We start from the raw sequence: 15115 nt of genomic DNA on the forward strand, positions 1-15115 counted from the left end.
ATTCACGACCTAGGCCCAAGGCAGATGCTGCTTAACCGACTGAGCCACCCAGGCATCCCTAAATTTTATTTGTTGGTATGGTGAATGAAAGCTTTTTTCATTATATTTCCTACCTAATTATTGCCAGAACAGTAGAGTGCTTTTTCCTAAACGTCTTTATTAATTCAAACGTTTAGTTTAAGATAAAAATTCCACCATCTACTTTCTGCACCCTCCCCGAATTTAAATCACTTGTTTACTATCTTATTGCATTAGTCAGAAATTTCAAAACAATTTTAAATTACAGTGGTTGAGAGACAATATACAAATGGACAATGGCCAGACCATACAGAAAACAGAACCTTGGGGCGCCTGGGTGGCTCAGATGGTTAAGCGTCTGCCTTCGGCTCAGGTCATAATCCCAGGGTCCTGGGATCGAGTCCCACATCAGGCTCCCTGCTCCTTGGGAGCCTGCTTCTCCCTCTGCCTCTCTCTCTCTCTCTCTGTCTCTCATGAATAAATAAATAAAAAATCTTTAAAAAAAAAAAAAGAAAAGAAAAGAAAACAGAACCTTGGCCCACAAGCAGCAGCCACCTCCCCAGGAAACCAACCCCTTATCCACAATAAATAACCCAGGAAGCCAGCCTCTTACAAGTCAGACTTACAGGAAGCCAGGCTGCTATCTATAGTGACAATCCAAGAAGCTAAACAATAACTTCTGTAACAATCTGCCCCAAATGGCCATGACTTCATTAATAACTGACAGCCTTCCCAATTTTGGTCCCAACTTCCAACATGGGACCAACAATAGAAAGCAAAATATGCACCCCTAACCAATCACATACGATGTCCCATTTCTAGTTAGCCTGTCTACAAGCTTCCCCATGCCAATAGTCTCCAGTTGGGCAGAGCACATGTGAAGCCTTCCCTTTTCTCTACTGTAAAGCTTTCCCAATCTTCTGCCTGCCTTTGAGTAACTGACAAAACTCCAGTGATGGTAGCTGACTCTCTTGTTATAGCAAACTCAGAATAAATAGTTTTTGTTTTTCTTGTTTGGTTGGTCTTCATTTATTTGCACAGGCAACAGCCGGCATCCCTTAATTTTGCTCCTCATTTTAATGGAAATATTCTTATTTATTTTGCCATTAAGAATAGCATTGTGGGGCACCTGGGTGGCTCAGTTGGTTAAGCAGCTGCCTTCAGCTCAGGTCATGATCCCGGGGTCCTGGGATCGAGCCCCGCATCGGGCTCCCTGCTCAACGGAGAGTCTGCTTCTCCCTCTCCCTCTGCCTGCCACTCGGCCTACTTGTGCTATCTCTCTGTCAAAAAAAAAAAAAAAAATAGCATTGTTATTTTGAAAAAGATTTTATCATGTCAAGTTGTCCTTCTATTTCATTCCTAATCAGTACTTAAAATAGAATGTTTTATATATAGAGTATATATAATTTCTTTTTTTTTTTTTTAAGATTTTTATTTATTTGACAGAGAGAGACACAGCGAGAGAGGGAACACAAGCAGGGGGAGTGGGAGAGGGAGAAGCAGGCTTCCTGCGGAGCAGGGAGCCCAACGTGGGGCTCGATCCCAGGACCCTGGGATCATGACCTGAGCTGAAGGCAGACACTTAATGACTGAGCCATCCAGGCGCCCCAAGAGTATCTCTATCTATATATATACTCTCTCTATATATATAGAAGTATTTATATATATTTTTCATATTCAAAGTTTAAGATTAGATTTATTATTGAACCATCCTCAAATTTCTGAGATAAGCATTTTTCGGTTACTGAATTATTCTTTCAATATATTATAGGTAAGACTCATTTTTAGTAGTCAGTATTAATCTTACTAGTATTTTTTCCAATGGATAATTTCATTTTCAGGTTAGGAGGGCATCTTCTAGGTAACTAAAAAAGATAAACCATAACATTATTAGCCACTTATAATTATAAAGGAATAATAAAAAAATACCGGGCGCCTGGGTTGCTCAGTCGTTAAGCGTCTGCCTTCGGCTCAGGTCATGATCCCAGGGTCCTGGGATCGAGTCCCACATCGGGCTCCCTCCTGGGGGGGAAGCCTGCTTCTCCCTCTCCCCCTCCCGCTGCTTATGTTCCTGCTCTCGCTATCTCTGTCTCTGTCAAATAAATAAATAAAATCTTTAAAAAATAAAAAAATACCTCATCTTGAAGAGTGTAACAAAAATCAAATGTATTCAAAAGTGAAATGAAAATAAACCTACTTGCAAATTTCTGCTTTAATCAAATAGAAAACCATTATTTTAAGCATTGTCTTTATTTGAAAATTCTCTACTGTTGAAGCATTCATGCTAGAGAGAGAAAATTCTGATATTAGAGAAAGAACTTAAGACGTCTCAGAAATAGGAATAGTAAATATATATAATGCTTTAACACTTATTCCTGTATTAAATGATAGTACGTTTTACAGATTAGATTAATACATGTTTAAAATTTAACTTAATGATGTAAATATCCTGATGCTAATGATACTAATATTTTCAAATAATTAGACATATATAAAATATAATACAAGGGTGCCTGGGTGGCTCAGTCGTTAAGCATCTGCCTTAGGCTCGGGGCATGATCCCAGGGCCCTGGGACCGAGCCCTGCGTCGGGCTCCCTGCTTGGCGGGAAGCCTGCTTCTCCCTCTCCCACTCCCCCTGCTTGTGTTCCCTCTCTTGCTGCATCTCTCTCTGTCAAATAAATAAATAAAATCTTTAAATATATATATATAATACATAAGAATTTAATATATGCTTAAAAAGATATCACAGGGGCGCCTGGGTGGCTCAGTCGTTAAGCGTCTACCTTCAGCTCAGGTCGTGATCCCAAGGTGCTGGGATCGAGCCCCGCATCGGGCTCCCTGCTCCGCGGGAAGCCTGCTTCTCCCTCTCCCACTCCCCCTGCTTGTGTTCCTGCTCTCGCTATCTCTCACTCTGTCAAATAAATAAATAAACTCTTTAAAAAAATAAAAAATAAAAAAATAAAAAGATATCACAAATCACTGGCAAAGGGATAGATTATTCAATAATAAGTAGTGTTGGAATAACTAACAATTTGGTGGGTGTGGAGAAACAACAAAGATTGTCCAAAGAATGATCCAGGGGGCTCTCCCAAGGTTACCTGACAATGAGCTGGCTGGTATCTGGAGATGCCTGATCTCACCTTCCCCCAGAGTATCCAAGTGCTGGGCAGCCAGCACTCCCAGCAGCTCTCTCAAGAACTGGCACCCAAGCTCAGGATATTTGACACCCAAATTCAGCTCCATCCACTCTCAAGGCTGCTCCCATGTTTGACCACAGTGCACATGGTACACTCAAGCCCATCACTCTCCTGGATGGTGAGCACATGGCCGCATGCATCCTGCTGACCCCTCTATTTATGAATTACTGCTTGAACCAAATAATGCTTGCTGGTGTTTGACTGAGCCCTCTTGCTTGAGAAAATAACGGGTTTAAACTCTGACCTCACATTATGCACAACAACTAATTCTAGGTGGTCCACAAGTCAATAAAAATAAATCAAGACAATTAAAAGCTAGAATAAAATAGAATTCAATGATCATCAAATCTCTGGAGGATGAGACAAATTTCTAGGCTTCATAAGAATAAGATGAATCACAAATAAAAACACTAATTGATTTACTACATAAATATTTTGAACATTCATATAACCAAAATAAAAAGACGAATAGAAGAAATATTTTTTATCTAGTATAACAAAGGGTTAAAGTCCCTATTACATAAACAAATTAATACAATTGATTTTTTTAAATCAAACAGTAAAAGCCCACTGATAAAGGTTATAAACAATCTACAAAGGAACTTGCAACCAGTAATCAAAGAAATGCGAATGAAAGCAACAACGAGGTAACTCTTTTACCTACTTTTCCTCCTCCCTTTCTGACAGCTCCTTCTTAGCCTCTTTTGCTCTTCATCTCCCCAACTTCTGTGTGTTGAAATGCTCTAGGAATTCAGTACTTAGACTTCTCTTTTTTCTATCTCTACTCATTCCCTAATGATCTCATCCAGTCTCATGGCTTTAAATAGCATCTATTTATCAATGAGTCCCAAAATTTGTATCTCCAGCTTGGACTGAAATATTCAGCTGCCTACTTGCCATTTCCACGTGGATTTTTAACAAGTGACTCAAACTTAATGAAAATGTATTGCAGTCTGAACTACTGATACTACCTCTCTCCCCCAAACCCGCTCCCCCCTGCAGCCCTCCCCTTCTCAGGGAATGGCAATCCCATTCTTCCTGTTGCCCAGGCCAAAAATCTTGGTACCACCCTGACTCCGCTTTTTCCCACATCTGCCACATCTCATCAGTCAGCAATTCCTGTCAGCCCCGCCTCCAGAACATACCCACAATTCAATTCACTTCTCCCATCACCACCAGGATCCAAGCCACCAACATCTTTCACTTGGATTATTGCAATAGCCTCCTAACTTGTGTCCTGGCTTCTGTCCTTGCCCCTCCTCCTCTGTTTTCCAGAGAATAGCCGGAGTGAACCTGTTAAAACCGAAGGCAGATGCTCTCACTTCTTTGCTCAGCTCTCCAATAGTTGCCCATTCCCATTAAGACTAAAATCCAAAGACCTTACAAACCCTACAGGACCTGTCCCCTTCTTACGCTGCTCTACCCCTTATCTCCAAGACCTTATCTAATATTGCCATCCTTCTTGCTGACACTGTTCTACCCGTATGGCCTTGACATCCCTCCACCACACCAGCCAGGCTCCTACTACACAGCCTCTACTCTTGCTATCCTTATCCGAAGTGGTCTTACCAAGGTATCAAATAGTTAGCTTTCTCATGTCCTTTGGGTCTTTACTAAAAATTTTCCTTTACTTTTCCTCCTCCCTTTCTCTTCCTTTCCTAAACATTTCAGTCTTACAGACATTAGGATGGGGCAGAACCAGGTAGACTAGTACACAGAGGTGTGTCAGAGCCAAGAAGGATAAGGAGAGACCCCTTGCAGAGGAGTGGCCCGGCATGCATGGGATGTCAGACCTGAGCGAGGTGGGGGCGTGCTGAATGAGGTCAGAAAGCCATTGAGGCAGGGAAAGGTGTGGCAGCAGAGGAAGAGACTGATAATACACAGAGGATTTGATCAAATAAGTAAATAGAGGATAAAGGGAGCTAATTTCTCACTGTCAGATTATAGAGGCACAAAGATGGAAAGGGGATAAAACTAGAATGAACCCTGAGGTGTTAGGTTGAAATTGGAGTGAATTCATGGTTTTCAATATAGATATATAGACACAAATACAGATATAATTATGTGAATATTGTGTGTGTATATATTACACCTATATATAAATTTATATATACACATATATTCTCTGTCCATTAAAAGGGACTGGGAGGAGCAACTCCATTCAACCCCAGTAGCAATGAGCACACCTAGCACCCAAAGTGTGACTTCAAAATAGCATTCTCAAGGGCTCCTCAGAGAAATGGCGGATTACAGGGCTCAGCCAGGAAAGTACAAGATAAGCCTGGAACATACTGGTGTGCCAGAAAACAAGGAAGTGCTCAAAAAACGATGGGGCCATGTCAAAAGGACACAGAAGCTAAGCTTGAAGAGGTTCCAATGGGAAAATCTAAGAACAATTTAAACACCAAAATAATGACACTCGCTCACTGACTAAAATAGGAAACTGAGCTCATATACATATTAAACAAACAAACTGAAAGTTTGATGAGGAGTGTGATCAAGTTTCTCTCCACAAAACACTTAATTACGAAGAGAAGAAGAACTTTACAGTGGACAAGCTTGAAAGATACCATCTAAATCAAGTGATCAAAGTAAACATTATCAGTAATGGAACAAACAAATTATGTGCCACCTGATAAGACGCAATAAGAACACAGCATTGTTTCTGTCATAGTCCCACCAAAAATGAATAACCCTAAGTCTAATCATGAGGAAACAGCAAACAAACCTAAACTAGGGGATATTCTACAAAATAAGTGGCCTGGAATTTTCAAAGGTATCAAGGTCACGAGAGCTGAAGAAACACTGAGAAACTGTTTCAGTCTGAAGGATACTAAAGAGAAATGATAACTAAAAGCAACAACTTGATGCAGAACAGGATCCTTTTTCTATAAAGGGCATTATTGAGACAATTGGCAAAAATCTGACTGGGGTATGAGGACAAGACAGTATTAATGTCTCAGTGTTAATACCTTATTTTGGTGCTTATATTTTGGTTATGTAGGAGAAATGTCTTTGTAGTAAAAACACACTAAACTCTTTGGGGAGGTGGGACATTACATGGGTAATTCTCAAATGCTTCAGAAAAAAAAGGTTTTGCTTCTATACTTGCAAGTTTTCTGTAGGCTTGTGATTTAAATTTAAAATATATTTTTAAATTTTGTCACTTACTCAATGAGATCTTTACTAGCCACTCTAATTAAAATGCTCTCCCCAGTGACACTCCTTCATGCTTGATTTTTATCACTTAGCACCTATATTTTATTTATCTAGCTGATTGTTTCATCCAAGAGGATCTAGGAAGACAGGAATTTTTGTCTTTTATTCACTGCTGTGTCATGAGAGCTTAGGACATTGCCTGGAGCATAATAAGTACTCAATAAATGTTTAATGAATAAATGAATGTATAAGCCTATTAAATAAATGTTTAAGACAGACAATGACCACTATGAGGACAAGTGAAGTAAAACTGTTATTCTCATCATCAATGATAGCTTGTTAAATGTCCTTTGGGAAAATAATTTGGCAATTAAGAATCATAAAAATAGGGGTGCCTGGGTGGCTTAGTCAGTTAAGTGTCTGCTTTGGCTCAGGTTGTGATCCCAGGGTCTTGGATAGAGTCCTGCATCAGACTCCCTGCTCAGCAGGCAGCCTGCTTCTCCCTCTCCCTCTGCCTCTCCCCATTGCTCGTGCTCACTCTCTCTGTGTCTGAAATAAATAAAATCTTTAAAAAAAAAAAATCATAAAAATATTAATGCCCTTTAACCTAGAAATTCCACTTCTTGGATTTTATTCTAAGGAACTATCCTAAAATACGGGAATGGGAATGCAATCATAGTGTTAATCTGTTCACTAGAGGGTTATTTATACACACACACAGAAAGAGAAAAAAAGAAAAAAGAGAGAGAAATAAACAATTAGACAAAAAATATTGGATAAATTATGCTATAACCACAGATTAGAATTTTTTTAAAGATTTTATTTATTTATTTGACAGAGAGAGAGACAGGAGAGAGGGAACACAAGCAGGGGGAGTGCGAGAGGGAGAAGCAGGCTTCCTGCGGAGCAGGGAGCCCGATGCAGGGCTCGATCCCAGGACCCTGGGATCACAGCCCGAGCCGAAGGCAGATGCTCAATGACTGAGCCACCCAGGTGCCCCCACAGATTAAAATTTTATTTCATTTGAAATTCCATTTGTTTTGAAAACCATTTCATTTGAAATTCTAATAATATGGGGGAAAGTTTTTATATATTATTATATTAAAGGAAAAAATAAACAGAATATTAATTTACAGTCTATGATTCCAACTCTAAAAATATACATTATAATAAGCAATTATTATATTGTGGTAGTTTTTATTTGCTTTCCTCTATTTTCCAAGTTTTTAGTAATATGATTGTAATTTACTTTTTTTTTTTTTAAGATTTGAGAGAGAGAGAGAGAGCATGAGGGTGGCAAGGGGCAGAGGGAGAGAGAGAAGCAGACTCCCCGCAGAGCAGGGAGCTCTACATGGGGCTGGATTCCAGGACCCTGAGATCATGACCTGAGCTGAGGGCAGATGCTTAACTGGCTGAGCCACCCAGGCGCCCCATGTAATTTACATTCTTAAAATACATTTATAATAAAAAAATATTTATTTTTAAAAAACACATCATGGATAAAGTTAGCCAGTTATAATATTAACCCCATTAAAGAAAGTGCTGCTTAGGTGAAGAGATATACAAATCAAAAATTAACTAGTCTGTGTTCAAATATGACCAAATATAAAAGAGGCATGGGGCACCTGGGTAGCCCAGTCAGTTGGGTGTCCAACTCTTAGTTTCAGCTTGGGTCATGATCTCATGGGTCATGGGATCCAGCCCAGCGTCAGGCTTCAAGCTCGGTGGGGATTCTGCTTGAAGATTCTCTCCCTCTGCCCATGCCCCCCAACTCTCTCTCTCTCAAATAAATAAATACATCTTTAAAAAAAATTTTTTTTAAATAAAAGAGGTTAAAAAAATTTAAAACCTGTTTGAATACAAAGTACATTAATAGAAGAAAGGAGTTTACATCAAATTAGAAGAATTTGGCCATATTAGCCTTGGGCTCCTGAGGCAAGACATGCTAAATACAACAAATACTAACACCATGAAAAAGGTGGATCAGGGTAGGTTCATCATGCCTGCCAGACCAACAAAATATCCCTCAACACCATCTAGCACCTTCTGTTCTAATTCCATGCTCTGATTATAACTTGGCCTCCCAGTCACCTTTTTCTAGGAAGAAAATATTCTAGACCTCCACATAGCCACATGAGTACTCGAAATGTGGCTAATCCTAACTGAGATGTGCTTTAAGTGTAAGATCCACCCCAGATCTCAAAGATTTAGTATGAAAAAAAGAATGTAAAATATCTCAGTATTGGTTATATATTGATTATATGTTAAAATTATAACATTTTGGATATATTGGGTTAAATACAATAATTATTAAAATTAATGTTACCTGTTTCTTTTTTAATATGGATACGAGAAAATTTAAAATTACTTCCGTGGCTCATATTTGTGATTAGTATTATATTTTTATTGATGAGCACTGATCTCAAACATTGAACAAGAATAAACAAGAATACTGCAGTCAGTATAAATGTACAATCTCCCTAAAAACCAATAAATTGACACCAGGTTTAGACAGCAGTCTCTTTGAGCTTTCATGGCACGAGTCTATCCCTCATACCTGCATTGACAAAATCAGATCTTCACTGAAGTGAGCAAATCAAGGCTCTGGTACACCTCTGAGCTTCCTGGGCACAAGCTTCGTTATTTGTCTACCTTCTATCATTTTTCTCTTGGCTCATAATCTTGTGTTTAGCCTGTATTCTTCAAGGGATAGGGTTGCATATTATTCATCTTTGTTTTCCATGCACTTCAGTGCCTTAAACAAAGGGTATTAAAACGTTTTTTAGGGGTACCTGGCTGGGTCACTGTGTAGAGCATACAACTCTTGATCTCGGGGTTGTGAGTTCAAGCCCCATGCTGGGTGTAGAGACTATTTAAAAATAAAGTCTTTAAAAAAAAAAGTTTGTTGGGACGCCTGGGTGGCTCAGTCATTAAGCGTCTGCCTTCGGCTCAGGTCATGATCCCAGGGTCCTGGGATGGAGTCCTGCATCGGGCTCCTTGCTCAGTGGGGAGCCTGCTTCTCCCTCTGCCTGCTGCTCGCCCTGCTTGTGCTCTCTCTCTCTCCAAATAAATAAATAAAATCTTTAAAAAATAATAAAAATAAAAATAAATACTTTTTAAAAAAGTTTGTTAAATGAACTTTCTTCCACATATTATGCCTTTATCATAGCTATAGACCTCCTTACCTTAAAAAGCTTATGTACATAACCTCTCCATTGGTTTTTTTCTTCACCGGGTAATTGTGACTGACTTGTGAAGACAGAACACATAAAAACCTGAAAGTAAATCACAATCATGTGAACTAAAAATAATGAATATATAACATGGAGTGATAGCTTTACAACCATCCTAGTACAGTGTATTTTACTATTAAGGACAGAGCCTTAGGGGCACCTGGGTGGCTCAGTCATTAGGCGTCTGCCTTCGGCTCAGGTCATGATCCCAGGGTCCTGGGATGGAGCCCCGAATCGGGCTCCCTGCTCCGCGGGAAGCCTGCTTCTCCCTCTCCCACTCCCCCTGCTTGTGTTCCCTCTCTCTGTGTTCCCTCTCTCTCTGTCTCTCACTGTCAAATAAATAAATAAAATCTTTAAAAAAAAAAAAAAAAAGGACAGAGCCTTAGAGACAGACCACAGAATTGATATTTCATCATTATGTAATGGCCTACATTATATGACCTCTTATTTGTCCCTGAATTCCAACAGCAACCTCATAGCTGATACAGAATAATGGTGGAAGGGAAAATAGATGACACAAAAAGGAAAGATTTATCAGGAGATCAATGTGATGGCTTTGGCCTCTTAATGTAGACCAGATAACAATAACCCTTTTCTCAGCAAGTAGTTTCTCAATCTTCTACCAGTTGTAAAAAAAAAACTAATTCACTACTAACTTTCCCTGTGACAGCATCAAAACAACGCTGAAAACACAATCTCTCGATATGGGGGGGTGGGGGGGAGGAAACTTCCTCCTAAATATTTACCCTGTCGAAAGGAAAATCCTTTTCTGAGAAATGGTGTTACCCAACAGAAAATCTTGGCTTCTTAAAACCCAGGTATGTTCCCATCTCTTATTTTAAATGAAGTGGTTGGTCTTCATTTAGCCGAGTTTTGTGACTGTTTTATAAAAGCCATTGAAAAAGCCTGAGAAACTACTGACATTAGATTTACTAGAGTTAAACATTTATAGGGGTGCTGGGCTGGCTCAGTCGGTAGAGCATGTGACTTGATCTCCGGGTTGAGTTCAAGCCCCACCTCGGGTATAAATATTACTTAAAAATAATTTTTAAAAAATTAAAGAATGAGGTGGCGCCTGGGTGGCTCAGTCGTTAAGCGTCTGCCTTCGGCTCAGGTCATGATCCCAGGGTCCTGGGATCGAGCCCCGCATCGGGCTCCCTGCTCAGCGGGGAGTCTGCTTCTCCCTCTCCCACTCCCCCTGCTTGTGTTCTCTCTCTCGCTGTGTCTCTCTCTGTCAAATAAATAAACAAAATCTTAAAAAAAAAAAAAAATAAATAATGAGGGCGCCTGGGTGGCTCAGCTGGTTAAGCAACTGCCTTCGGCTCAGGTCATGATCCTGGAGTCCCGGGATCGAGTCCTGCATCGGGCTCCCTGCTCAGCAGGGAGTCTGCTTCTCCCTCTGACCCTCCTCCCTCTCATGCTCTCTGTCTCTCACTCTCTCAAATAAATAAAATCTTTTTAAAAAAGTAAATAAAATAAAAATAAAAAATAAAAAATTAAAGAATGAGTTTATGATTCTATAGAATCATAAGATCCTATTTTTAAGTAATCTCCACACCCAACATGAGGCTCCAATTCACAACCCTGAGATCAAGAGTCACATGCTCTACAGACTGAGCCAGCCAGGTGCCCCAGTGTCCTTTGATATTTTTATAAAAATTGTGTACACACAAATTTATCTGAAGTGTGACTTACTAATCCCAATAAAAAGTATAATTTGATGAGTTTTCCTTCAATAGTTTGAGACACTTCTAACAAACTGCAGTTTAGTTGCCCTACCTAAAAGAAGAAAAAACTCAAGTCCTAAGCTACTCCCCTTTACAAACCTTCCCCACTGGACCGATTCTTTCCTTTTAGAGAAAGAAAAAACAAAAAAATCCTCAACCTGTGTTAAACCTCTTTATCAGTTTACATGTGGTCTAAGTGTCATTTTCCAGTGCTTTGTCTATGAGTAGTTGGTTGCTCTAATACTTTCCAGAACTGATTCGCCCTTAGGTACCAACTTGACTGAACTATTAAGACTCAGATCCAGCAATTTTAGCTTTAAATAGGGAAAATGAAAATAGGAAAACCACAAAATAACTGGCTAGCTCCTAGAGACTAAAAGCAAGGCTCACGGAACAAGTCACTCGAGTGCAAACTTAAGCATGCACAAAGTGGCGCCTGGGTGGCTCAGGTCATGATCCCAGGGTCCTGGGATGGAGGCCCACATCGGGCTCCTGACTCAGCGGGGAGTCTGCTTCTCCCTCTCCCTCTCCCACTGCTCATGCTCTCTATCTCTGTGTCTCAAATGAATAAAATCTTAAAAAAAAAAAAAAAAAGCATGCACAAAGAAGCAGCAGCAGAGTGTCCTGAGCTCCAGTTGCATTTCCACCTCAGAAAGCTTGAAAACGTACAGAACACACCGACGTTTATACTTGCTAACTTGGATGATATTCATGAATGTGAGCCCAAGAATAATTCAAATTTCAAATTAAATTAGGAAGAAAACAGCAGCTCTGTAAATCGTTCAGCGAGGGTTGGAAAACGTAAAAGAATGAATGAAAAGGAGGGTCCTAAGGAAGGACCTGGCCGGGGAGTTTCGGCCCGCGGCAGCCCGGCGGACCGGGAAGAGGAAGGAAGCGGAAGAAGAAGCGCGGGCGCTTTTCCGCCGACCGTTGGCGCCCCGGGTCCCCCCGCCCCGCGCCTGCGCAGCTCGCTGACTGAAAGTTGCGGGAGCGCGCCGGCCCCCGCTTATCTAGGGGGTGGGAGGGGCGGGCGGGGCGAGAGCACGTGACCGGGATTGCGGCATTTCTGGCCCAATCCAAGGCAACTGGGAAAGCGCCCTTGCAGAGCAATTCGGGTAGCCCCGGTTCCTGACCTCTTTTTAATCTCCTGGCTTCTGGAGTCCTCTCTTGGGTCTAAGAATCTGGTTTTGCGGAACTTTTTGTCGTGCGTCCCGCAAATCAAATTAGAGGCACAGTCTGGAGTGAGGGGCGCTTTTTCTTTTTCTCCATAATTAGAGTGTCAACACTCTAATATCAAGGCCTGTTGCTCTCTCCCCAAGACGCTCAAATCCGATTTCTACTGCTGGAGACTCCAGAATCCCTGGAGGGCGTCTTGTAAAAATAGTACTCTAAAAAAAGAAAAACTGGTTTATCTATATCAGGGGTTGAGGATTGGGGAAATTAAGGTAAAAATTTAAAGAGGCAGGTATTCCATAGGACTACGATAGAGAACTTACCTCAAAAACGTTACCCCCAGAAGATCACTTTATCTCAAAGCATTTAGGAACGCCTGGGTGACTCCGACGGTTAAGCGTCTGCCTTCGGCTCAGGTCATGATCTCAGGGTCCTGGGATCAAGTCCCGCATGGGGCTCCCTGCTCAGATGTGAGCCTGCTTCTCCCTCTCCCTCTGCTCCTCCCCCTGCTTATGCTCTCTCTCTCTCTCAAATTTTCTCTCTCCAAATCTCCCGCTCTGTTTATTCAGACCTTCTATCAAGATTCTAAAGTGATGACGCTGGGATAAGATTACCTACATGACATGGTTGGTAAGCCCCAGAGGAGTGTGAAAGGAAACAAGGGAAACTCAGTCTGAAGGCTAAAGTCCTTGAAGTGAAAAGGAAGTTGGGTAAAAGCAAAATGGATTGAGGCTGAGTTCTAACGTTCTAATCCTTCCCCTGCTGACTGCTATGGTGACAGCCTAGGAACCTTGGCAGTGGGGGATCAACAGTGCAAAAGCATAAAATGTCAATATGTCAAAACAATTTAAAAAAAAAAGGATATCGCCCTCCACATGTCCTATTATAGATAGCTTGGTAAAAATAAGGCCCCTCACCCGGAATCCTAGTCAGAAAATTTCACTCATTTCCTACAAATACTAAATCCTCAACACAGCAGAAATGAATTCGCTCTGAACTCAGAATATTCTCATAAATGGAATGGGGGGGTGCATAGCAAAAAGCGCTGGACTTGCACTGACTTCTCTGCCCTAGTTGCAGAGTGATTGTAATTGCTGCTTCCCTTGCAGATGCTTGTTTACCCTGGTGCTGCTGTCATTGGTTCTTAAGTATAGTTGCTTCCACTGCAGTTCCTTCCCTTACACTTAGAGGTTCTTCTACCAAGGCGTCTTCCTCAGTCACAGCTGTCCATAGAAGTGATATTGAGCTCCCCTGAGCACACTGTTTCTGGCTTCTCTGGGCCAAGAGAAGACTGGGAGAAAATGCCTCCACGCAGCAAAACCCAGGAGTCTCAGTGAGCTCATTCTGGGGCTGTGGAATGAGTTTGTCCAACTAAAGTGGAGGCACAGATCATGGCAAGATGGTGCCATCTGAATATTTAATAGGAGAATCACAGAAAATAGGAAAGCTTTGAGTGTCACTTACTTCTTAACAGCTGAAATGGGTTTGGTTTTGTTTTTTTTTTTCCACCAGTGTTGTGTGCCTATTGATGGCCTGTGTCAGGATTGACCAGTAATGTGAATGTGTCGTTTTATAAGTAACCAGGTCCAAGTGATGCCTTAAGCAAAAATTTGAATTATGTGTAAATATTCATAAATTTGAATAAGTCATAGTTGCTTCTGATTCTTAGTCAGAATTGCTATTATGGGGTAACCCTGCTTCAGTCTTATCACCCAAAACAGTGACTGGATCTGTATGAGATAAAACTATTTTACCAGTATATATAGTATTTTTAAAGATGCTCCTGGAGATCAACCCATTTTGTGGTGTTATAACCTGTTCTCCTTCAAGTTAGGGCTGATCAACAGACTAACACAAGTAGCTGCCTCAGGCCAAATTACCCAAGCCAGGTTTTCAAATCTTAGGCTGGTTAGTTCATGAAAAAGGAACGCAGTAGTAGAATGCTATTATTAAGCAACAGCTGCAGGATATCATTGCATCCAGTACTAGGAACAGAGGGGAAATTTTCAGCAACTGGGAGAATGTCACATGTTCCAAAGCCTCTCTTTAAAATACAGAAGAAGAAATAAACACAATCTCTCACAGAATTGCTTCATTCTCTACCACCACCAAAAATTTTTAGTGTAGTTCTACCATTTTCTTTAACCAAGGGGAAAAAGGCTTTGAATTTTTTAAAGATGTAAAACACATACACACAAAAACATTAATTTTAATAAACAATTTCTATAGTTGAGCTATACTTCAATATTTTCCATCTCTCAAGGAGCAGAGTTCTGTAATTAAAATACCTTTTCAATATTAAACTGTAAGCAGTCACAAAAACATTAACATATTTGTGCCTTGACTTTGTACAATACATTCCAGAGTTGTCTACAAACCACTTCTCACTGGAAAAACAAAAGACAGCAAAAAAAACATTGGTTCAGGTTTCAGTCAAGGTGAACACGCAAGAATTGTTTGTATTATATTATCTAAGGATTCTGAAGATAAACACTATACAGTGTAAATGAAGACTTTGGATTCATTCTTTAAAACTATTGGTGTGGGGGGCCTGGGTGGCTCAGTTGGTTAAGCGACTGCCTTCGGCTCAGGTCATGATCCTGGAGT

This window comes from Neomonachus schauinslandi, chromosome 4 (genome assembly GCF_002201575.2).
Source record: "Neomonachus schauinslandi chromosome 4, ASM220157v2, whole genome shotgun sequence".
In the NCBI taxonomy this organism is placed as follows: Eukaryota; Metazoa; Chordata; class Mammalia; order Carnivora; family Phocidae; genus Neomonachus; species Neomonachus schauinslandi.